This window comes from Poeciliopsis prolifica, unplaced genomic scaffold, assembly GCF_027474105.1.
Source record: "Poeciliopsis prolifica strain line A6 unplaced genomic scaffold, Auburn_PproV2 SCAFFOLD106, whole genome shotgun sequence".
Lineage (NCBI taxonomy): Eukaryota > Metazoa > Chordata > Actinopteri > Cyprinodontiformes > Poeciliidae > Poeciliopsis > Poeciliopsis prolifica.
The window spans coordinates 695,001-705,373 of NW_026562481.1; the positions used below are offsets into that span (position 1 = coordinate 695,001).

Sequence of the window (10,373 nt, forward strand, 5' to 3'; positions counted from 1 at the left end):
GTGAAAACATGCAGGCTGCTTTAGATCAGCACCAAACAAACCGATTCCTCCACTTCGGTCATCATGTTCAGCTTTCTGCTCATCCAACAAACTGAAAACACCTTAATACATTTAATAAACATGAATCATACACGGTTTTGAAAACGAGAACAAAGGTGCAGAAAACTTGAACATAATAATAATTTTGGCTAAAGCAGCAGAAAATTTTTTATTTTGGAGCTCAGTTGCACTTTGCAGCAGAGGTTTGTTGAAACAGTTATCACATTATGACAGTTTGTTTTGAGACAAATAACCTGTGAAAAGATCCTCCACCTTCCCAAGCTGGTCAAAAGCAACCAATCAGAGCCAGGAGGAGGGACTTAATGCTGTCAATCAACAGCAGTACTCTCTGCTAAACGTGTTGATAGTGGATAAATAACTGTAACAGAAAAATTTTATCTGTGTTCGTGGCAGGCTGTGGTGAATTAACTGTAGCAGAATGTGTAACTTTGTTGCAAAAGGGAGGGGGAGGAGCACCAGAGTGATTGACAGCACTAAAACCCTCCCCCTGGCTCTGATTGGGTTCTGACAGCGTTGTATTTCTGCAGTTAGGAGCTAATTATTTTTATCGATTATTTGTTTTATATTGTCACAAATGATGATTCTAAGAAATAATTAAACATTTTTTAATAACAGTAACTTGCAGCGTTAAACATGGCAGAAAGTTGGACTTTATCCAGCTGAACTGGCTTTCTGATTCCTTCTTTCATTTTTATACATTTTCTCCCTGAACTTCAACCTCAGCTAGATGAGTCTGAATAAGACTTTTAGAAATGTATTTATTTCAAACTCATTTTCCTGGCATCAGCTTGTTTCTCCAAACGACAAGCCTCACTGGCTGCGTTTAGTTCACTCACTTTATCTAGTTGCTGTAATTCTGTCACATCATGAGGCTTAAGTAGGAGCTGATCTCTGCTGTTGTTAAAAACAAGCTGCAGGGCCCACTGCCGCTCCGTCTTCCTCATGCATCAGTAACGCAGCATCGTTCCTGAGAACGGGTCAGCCAGTTATCGGCCTGCAGCTGGACAAACAGCTGACCATTCTCTGCATTGTCTGCTGCTGTCAAGCGAGAAGCCTTTCCGCCTCCACAGTCCCTCTGTGGTCGCTGTAGCGACCAGCTGTCCTCCTGTCTTTAACTTGAACTCGGGGATCGACGGCGACCTGAGCTGGTTCTGCCGTGGAGGAGAAACTCCACCCGGACCAACCAGCTCCACCTGTTTAACCAGCAGCTGGAGGAGGATCACAGAAACCACATCAGGTCAGCCTGGTTCACAGCAGGACGGACGGTGTGTGTGTGTGTGTGTGTGTGTGTGTGTGTGTGTGTGTGTGTGTGTGTGTGTGCGTGTGTGCGTGTGTGTGCATGTGCGTGTGTGCGCGTGTGTGCGTGTGTGTGTGCGTGTGTGTGTGTGTGTGTGTGTGTGCATGTGCGTGTGTGCGCGTGTGTGCGTGTGTGTGTGTGTGTGCGTGTGTGTGTGCGTGCGTGCGTGCGTGTGGGTGGGTGTGTTGTGTGCGTGCATGCGTGCGTGTGTGCGTGCGTGCGTGTGTGCGTGTGGGTGTGTGTGTGTGTGTGTGCGTGCGTGCGGGTGTGTGTGCGTGCGTGCGTGCGTGCGGGTGGGTGTGTGTGTGTGTGTGTGTGTGCGTGCGTGCGTGCGTGCGTGTGGGTGTGTGTGTGTGTGTGTGCGTGCGCGTGTGTGCGCGTGTGTGTGTGTGCGTGTGGGTGTGTGTGTGTGTGTGCGTGCATGCGTGCGGGTGTGTGTGTGTGTGTGCGTGCGTGCGGGTGGGTGTGTGTGTGTGTGTGTGTGTGCGTGCGTGCGTGCGTGCGTTTGTGTGTGTGTGTGTGTGTTTACAGCAGGTGTTGTCTCTGCTCTTGACCTTTGCCACTGTGAGGATGATGGAATGTGAACACATGATCTTCGTCAGACACGCCCAGTTTCTCTGACATTGGACAGACCGACCCTGATAGATGAATGCTTTCGTCTCGTTCTGTCTCTGCACAGAACGAGACGTCCTTCATCATCATCAGCTCCCCGATGATGATGAAGGACGCATCATCATCATCATGATGTTGAAGGAACCAAATTCAGACAGTTTGAGTTTAAAATCAGTAAAAGCAGAATGATTGAGGTTCATTCGCACCAGTTCTGTTTTGTTCGCTTTAACCCAACCTGAGCTTGTTTGCCCAGAAAGTCCGGTTCATTCAGGGAGGCGTGGATGTGTAATTAAACTGTGATTTACCAAGGGTGGTTTTCTACCTTAGATACTCGGTTCGATTGTGTCTACATCCAGCCCCTTCGGCTGCGGTTCTCTTTCTCTCTGCTGACTCAAACCAAGCTGTTCCCCTCCTGGCCTGTGGGGGCGCTGCACCAAGAACCACCGAAGGAAACGACACAAAAACTTCTGAAGACGCTGAACGCAGCTTCTTTCTTCATCAAGTGAAAACATAAATGGAGTGGCGTCAGATTTTAGCGTTTGGAGTATTTCCTTTTAGTCTTACGTAAAAATAAAACACAGAAGCTTTTCTCCCTCAATATGAGGCTAGCGCATTTGTTTTGCTTGTAGTTACCCAGAATACCTTGTGTTGCAATCCACTTCCTGCTTTTGGAGCGGTCTCTGGTCCACTTGGTGTTCACAGTTCAGCCGAACCCAGACTGAGGTTAGTTTGGGGGTTGGGTCATAATTTACATCAAAAAGTGATTTCTTCCTCACTAGATTCAAGCATGAACTCTTTTCAGTCTGATGTATTGTTGAGTTTGAAGCAGCAGATGTGCAACAGAAAGAAAGAGACTTTATTCCAGATGTTGATGTAAAGTTTGTTATTTTCTGTGTTAAATCAGAAGCTGTTGAGGTAAAGTGAGGATGTCAGCGCTCCTTCAGACATGTGCTGGAGGCTTTTGGATGCTGTGAGTTACGATCGGAGGTTGTCTCTTAGTGAAGGATTATCTTCACCCTCATAAACAGCTCTGAGACCCTCCATCCAATCCCGCATGGAGCTCCTTCCTCTTCTGCCAAACGGGGATTCTGGGTGAGCGGAGGATTTATGCTGCTAATAATAGAGTAAACTAGATTTATTTCCAGGGAGCGATTCTGCAGGGGCCTATTTATAATTACAGAATCCAATGATACATCCCTTGGGGTTTATCGCCTGACCCGGCTACCGGGATGCAGCTGACCGAGCAGCTCTGACAAACAGACAATGTGTGAAGACGCTGCTGGGCTGACGACAGACATCCCAGGAAGATATGAGGAAGGAGTGGCGCTCGTTTCTGGTTTGTCTTCTTTATCTGAGATGGTGATAAAAGCTGATGAAGCTGTGCCGCTGTCAGCAGAACATCACACTTCATCACGCACAGAAGTAACTGGCTTGTTGTTGTTGATTCTCATGGCTGTTTGCAGGGAGAGGAGCCTCTGCACAGATCACACAGCATTAAAGGAGATGTACGATCATCACATTTTTCAGGGTTTTCTGCCTCCATTCGGGTCTGAACTAAAACAAAGAAAAAACAAAAACACCCAGCCAGTTTTTTAGTTCATGTTTTTTGGTGTCTGGAAAATGAGTCATTTCAAAAACCTTCCAATAATTGTGAAACCAATAACAGACAGTACATTTCTCAGGAGCCATTGTTAAAATCATCATTACACATCAGTCTGTTGGTCAATGTTTCATTCATTGATGCTGAGCAGAACCAGAACCAGCAGACCTGAGGGTTCTGGAAGGTTGATGCAACAGCAGATCTTTAAGACATTCAGTCATTTATAAAATGCAAACAGCATCTTATTCTCTCAGTGAAGGACTGGGAGTGATGTGCTCCATCTTACTAGTTTTTGTCAGAGCGCCAGCAGCAGTTTCTCGATCAGCAGCGTTCTGGAGGCCTGGCTTTTGCTAGTCAGACGTGTGAAGACCCTGTTGCTCTATATAGATCTAGTAATATCAAAAAGCTATAGATCTAGTAATCAACTAGATCTATAGCCCTACATTAGCTCCACAGATAAGTTCAGTTTTGTTTCTGTTCAGAAAGTTTTGGCACATCCACACATTTATGACACGGTTCAGTGGTGGACAGCTCACCAGAGTCACCTGGTGAGCTGTGCATCATCTGCGTAGTTATGGAAGCTAATCTTCATTCCTGATATAATCTGAGTCGGTGGAGCATACATAAATGTCCCTTCAGGTCCAGTGGTTCTATAATCTGAAGCAGCTGAATCAAGGAGGAGGTTCAGTGGATTCCTAAGCAGTGACAGTTTCCTCAGGAAATCTTCCCATTTTTGAAGATCAACACGACTCAGAGGTTTAATCTTAGCTTGTCGTGTCTCTGACTGGTTTTAAACCATTAAGTGATCATCAGTGACTGGACCGCCCATCATTCCTGACATTGATCTGCCTCTGGCTTGTGATTGGTGAGCGATGAGCTCAGCCTGAGTGGCTCATGCGTCCCTGTTTGATGTGAAACGTGAAGTTTGACCACATTGACCAGCTGGCCAGGAAGGTGACCGCCCCGCTGACGGACGTCCTGATGACACCCGCTCTGACGAGACGTTTGGAAGTGAAGCTATTTATTGCTCCAGCATCACTGACCTGTCTCCTCATGGTGACATCACTGCATTTTCCCTGCATGCTCCGCATGGTGGGATTAATGACGGGAAAACGGATCACTCTGTTTCACATTTGATTTAAAACATGAGCCTCCTCTAAACACGGCTGCACTTCTGTTTACAACCACATTTAAAAGATCGTTTGGCTTTCAGTTTTGCTCTATAAATTTGATAAAGTGATGCTGAGTTGTCATTAATTAGCAACTTGTTTAGAAGCAAATGTTTTACTTTTAAATCTTCATCATAAAGCAGCTTCTGTTTTAATATTCACATAAATACACATTTTATCGATATAACTTTGTTTAGATAATTTTTTAGATGGATACAACACAAAAAGGATTTCTATTAATAGTGACTCACATCACAGGTGATGGACAGAATTATACTGTACTAACAGAGATGGAGAGTAGACGAGAGGGCACACTCTGATTCAAATTCACATCCAAATTAATTTTAACGTCAAATTAATTCAAGTTACATATAAACAGCTGAAACTCTGAGTTTGCCTCAGGAAACAAGGATAAAAATCCATCTCTTGATCATCATTGATCAATATGTTTGATGATCACTTTAAAGATGACTTGACGAAATGATTTGGTTTTTGATATTTGACAAAAAATCATGTTTATTGCTTGTTTCATAACTGCTGGCTGTATTGTGTTTTCCTGATATAAAATACAAATAAATTTAATTTGACTCTCCAGGATTTATGGTTAATAGTGAATAAAAATATAATAATTTACTCTTCAATCTCAACTTCAAGAAAAATTGAATCATTTAGTGAAAAAGAAATATTTCTACTACAACTAAAAGAAAATTAGATACATTTCTTTCAAAACATTTTTACAAAAAATGTACAAATTTCCTTGTAACTTTGACGACAATTAGAATTTAAATGATATATTAAAACAAAGTCACATTTTTCTGAAAAGCGAGCTAAAAACCCCAAAATAAAATACAGTGCAAATTAAAACGTACATGTGCAAAATGAGCTAAAAACCTAAATCAAAAAATACAATCAGATAAATTAAAAGATAAAATAAAAAGAAAAATGAGAACTAGAAAATTAAAAGTTTTTCTTTTAAACATTTTCAAGTTCCCAGATGAAACAAAATAAAATGTACAGAAAGAGTTTTCACCTTGACATGTCAGCAGAGTGACACCTCTGTCTTGTGCTCCATCTTTGCATGCTGACACACTGATGTCCAAACTGGGAGGACTGGGGGCCGGACGCGTCCCAGCAGCACGAGGACAGTAACACGACGCCGACTGGACGCTTTTCCTGCCTCATATAAAAGAGCCGCAGGCTGCAGAGGGACAGACGCAGAGGGACAGTACCGGGACACCGCAGGACCCAAATCTGTCCCAGAACCTCCAAGCTTCTCGGGATGGGACTGCTGAGTGTGGAAGAACTGGTAGGTTCTGCTCTATTAACTGGGAATGATGGTGTGCCTGATTAGAGGCGTGTAAATATACAATTGAACATCAGTTATTGTTGCATCTTCACCATAAATGACGTTTTGTTTTTAATACGACTTCAGTGCTCAAAAGAAATTATTTTATTTAATTAGCAGAAATATTTTCAAAATATTGCAGAAAAATACTAAAACACATTTTAGACACCATAAGGTTTGTGTGTTGAAACGTTGCGTCTCATCGCTCCAGGTGACCGGGAAGAGGTCAGAGGTCAAAGATTCCAGCGACTTCCCGGGGGTCAAGTACGAGGCAGCCGTCCACCAGGAGAAGCGGGATGACCGTCGGTCGCTCCAGGAGCTGCCAGGGGGAGGCGGAGCTGCGGAGGAGGAGGTCAGCGTGCTGGCTCTGAACGTGAGTCTGCTCTGCTGGATCCAGAACCAGAACCAGAACCAGAATCAAGCTTCTTTACTCATAAACTAAACTCTTGTTTCCGTCACATTCCTGGTTCTAAAGAAAAACATCTCAGTGTTTTAAAGAGGTTTTAAAAAAATCTTTAACATCTTTTACCAGTTAGAAAGTTTAAATGTTGATGAGTTGCATTGTCACATGCTAACATGAGAATTTGGTGACATTAAAAACTAATATGAAATATAATGTTCCATATGTTCATTTTGTGCTCACAAGCTTCTTCTTTGCTCTTCATTTCTTCCTTGAACTTAAACTAGGACAAAGTTGAAACTCCGCTTTGATTTCAGGCTTACTGCGCAGTTTCACCTGCCTGTGCTGCCCCCTGGAGCTACTGAAGTGCATAACAACGTGGATTAATCAATTACCTATTTATTTGCCAGGCCAAAAGCTAATCCCATCATCTTCAGAAGATATGTGCAGCTGAATATTGATTTAAAACATAGCATACAATATATGATATTTACAAATGAAATGCAGCAACACACATTACAACTCATCCTTTCTAAAAAGGTTAAAATGTTAAAGGGTGCCATTTGTTAAGTTACACAATCAAAAAGTAACAGCAGTAATTTGGATTATTTAGAAAAAAAACCCATGTTTTATTTTTTATAGTCAAAGATAAAACAGGTTTTCAAAAACGGTTTCCCTTCCTGGGATACTGGATGTTTTCTGCAACTCATCTCTACTTCATAAGGTAATGTGTCTCCTGGTATCTTGGTGGACTGTAGAGGACATGTTTCAAGTTTTCTGTTGACCTACTGGGTGCTTTCTTAGAACTTCACTAAATGCTCTGTGTAGCTTTAGAATGGATTTCTAAAACTGATGTTTTCAGTGTCTTCCTGCATTTACTGGGCATCTTCCAGGTGTTTTTCCCAGTCTGCTGTGAATGAATCTAAGGGACATTTTCAGTGCCGACAGGGTTCTCTCTGAAACCTATTTCTCATTCCTCTGGTTTTTGTGGCCTTTTAAAAACTGTTTTTGTCTCTGCTCCATCAGACGGACAGAAGCGGGAGGCTGAAGCTGGAGACTGTGGACGATCTGTTCAACATCCTGCAGCTGAGGAAGAGGAGGAAGGAGAGGAAGTCTTCTGTGTTCAAGAAAACTGAACCGGAACCAGAGACAGTGGTAGGACATCGTCAGGTTGTTTTCACCTGAACCAGAGCAGGTTCCAGTTGGACCAGTTGGACCAGTTGGACCAACTGGTCCAACTGGAACCAGTTGGATGGAAGGTTCTGGACTTCCATGGAAGGATGGAAGGATCTGGACTGGAAGGTTCTGGACTGGATTGGTTACGGCAGCAAAGCATTGTTTGACAGAAAGGGCAGTTTAAACTCTGCTGCCCTTTCTGTGTTTTCCAGCCAGAAACGGTGGATGAGCAGCTGTTCCTCACGGCGGTTATGGAGAACAAACTTCCTGTGGTGGAGAAGTACCTGGCCGACGGAGGAAACCCAAACGCTGCAGATAACGTGAGAGAGGAACTGTTAAAAACCATGGAAATGTCTCTAATTTATGGAGTTTGTGAATAAAATGCTTTTTATTTTCCAGTTTCAGAGAACTGCTCTGCACAAAGCTTCCTTCAAAGGACATGTGGAGGTGATGAGAAGACTTGTGGAGGCCGGCGCCGCCATAGAGCAGAAAGACAAGGTCCTGCTCTCTCTTCTTCTGTCTCACAGACCCCATGACACACACAGCCTGACAGTGATGTGTGTGTGTTTGTGTTGCAGCTGGAGCCACAGCCGTCCATTGGGCCTGCAGGGGAGGCAGCCTGCCAGCCCTGCAGCTCCTGCTCCACCAGGGAGCCAAGTTCACCAGCAGAGACAAGGTTAGTTTGCCTCTCCCTGGTGGCGACACGCGGTACTGCGTGTGCAGATGTGTTTTAGATGATGATTCCTCCTCCTGATGCACTCAGCTGCAGAGCACGCCTCTTCACGTCGCTGTGAGGACCGGACACTGCGAGTGCGCCGAGCATCTGATCCACTCTGGAGCCGACGTCAACGCCAGAGACAGAGTGAGCATTCAGACACTCAACAACTCATCTGGTTGTTGGATCCATAAACGCTGCAGGTCGCCTCTGATTTCTCTAATACCCCACAAAAATCCAAAAACCTTACCAAGTACTTTAATCTTAGGACACCTGAAATAAGACAAAACTAACTTACAACTAACTTTTCTGCAAGAAAATGTGTTAAGTCAATAATTTCATAATGTTGGTGAAAACTACAAGTTCCACTGGCAGATTATTTCACTTATCACATGTAAAATGAGTGAAATAATCTGGCAGTGGAACTTGTACTTTTCCATGAATATTAAGGAATTATTGACTTATAATATTTTTGTCTTATTTCAAGTGTACCATCTTATTTTGAGCAGAGAGTAGACCAGAACTACTCGATAGGGTTTTGTGTTTTTGCAGTGTATTTAACGTTTCTGGTTGTTTTTGTGTCTGCCTGCAGGACGGAGACACACCAATGCACGACGCTGTGAGGATAAACCGATTCAAGATGATCAAGCTGCTGATGATGTATGGCGCCAGCCTCAGCACCAAGAACAACGTAAGTCCCATCGGCGCTGCTGGACTCCAACATGGGTCCAGGTCCAGTAGAGCTCAGTCTGGTCTGCTCCTTCTCTGCAGGATGGAAAAACTCCAATGGAGACGCTGTATTCATGGCAGAACGGAGCCAAGAGCCTGCTGTGTAACTTCAACGAGGAGAAGCCCTGATGGCCTGGACTGTCTGCAGAAAACAGACGATTCAGGGATCTGAACCGGCAACCCGCTGGCTCATTTGACCTTTGGTCTCCATCAGGGAACATTCACTGACAATGTGAATCCAAGCAGGAAGAGTTTTGTCTCTTCGGAGTCAGCTGGACGCTGCTGGTCGGTGTCCAGCTGAAGACGATTTCTTCTGTTTTCCTTTATTTAATATTGAGCTGAGTTGAGTTCAGTGACAATGCACCTGATGGTGATTAATTTATGGATGAATGAAATATTTATTTATTGCCAGATGTGATTTATCTAACAGTGAGCGGTTCGTTGTGCTGATCTGCACCTGAAGCAAATCGTCTGCTTTGTGCTGTTAAAGGGAAATAAGTCAGAACGAAGTAAGTTTGATCTCCAGGTTGGACAGAATCTCTCTCCTTTCCTTCTAGTTTTTATTCATTCTGATGATCTGTAAATGTCCTGCTCCTTTTCACCCTTCTGTTCGGGACAAAAACTGATAGAGAGTTCTCAAAACGTTCTCCCATCAGGTGACCATTAGGATATTCAGGCTCCACCTCTAATTATGACGCTGATGAACAGAGAGACAGAGCTGGAATGCTGCTGATGGTTCAGAGGAAGTTTGACATGCAAAGTTATTGAAACAAATGGATTTTGTAAGATGTCTGTAACTTGGTTTTTATTGATTGAAATATAAATATTTAATAAACTTGTCTTTGATTTGAACTTGTTTTATTCTTGTTTGTCTTCAGCAGACATGGATAGAAAAGTTAGCAGCTGACAGCACTTGCTGAATTTTTCAGTCTAGTTAAAGTAAAAAATAGCTGTGTGTTTAAAAAAATTACATTACAAAAAAGTCAGACGAACAATGGAATATCTTAATTCAGAAATGACAGAAGTAACAAATAACATTAACTTTGGTAAAGCAGTTGAGGCTATTTTTACTTTTACTAGAATATTTGATCATACAAGTGTCTTTACTTCTACTTGAGCAGATAATATAAATAGTTGTCACCTGTCTTCTTGTCTGACTGCTGCTTTCCGGTGATTAATTTCACATTCCGAGCTCAAATATAGTCCATGAACGCCACACAGCTACAGCGCATGCGCAACTTCTCTTGAGCCCCTATTGGACCCTTTCAAA

At 43.2% G+C, this 10,373-nt stretch overlaps 1 pseudogene; it reads left to right on the forward strand.

Annotated features, from left to right (window-relative positions):
* The first annotated feature begins 2,642 nt into the window (after positions 1-2,642).
* Positions 2,643-9,955, forward strand: LOC129354211 (ankyrin repeat domain-containing protein 1-like; annotated as a pseudogene).
* The last annotated feature ends 418 nt before the right edge of the window (positions 9,956-10,373 follow it).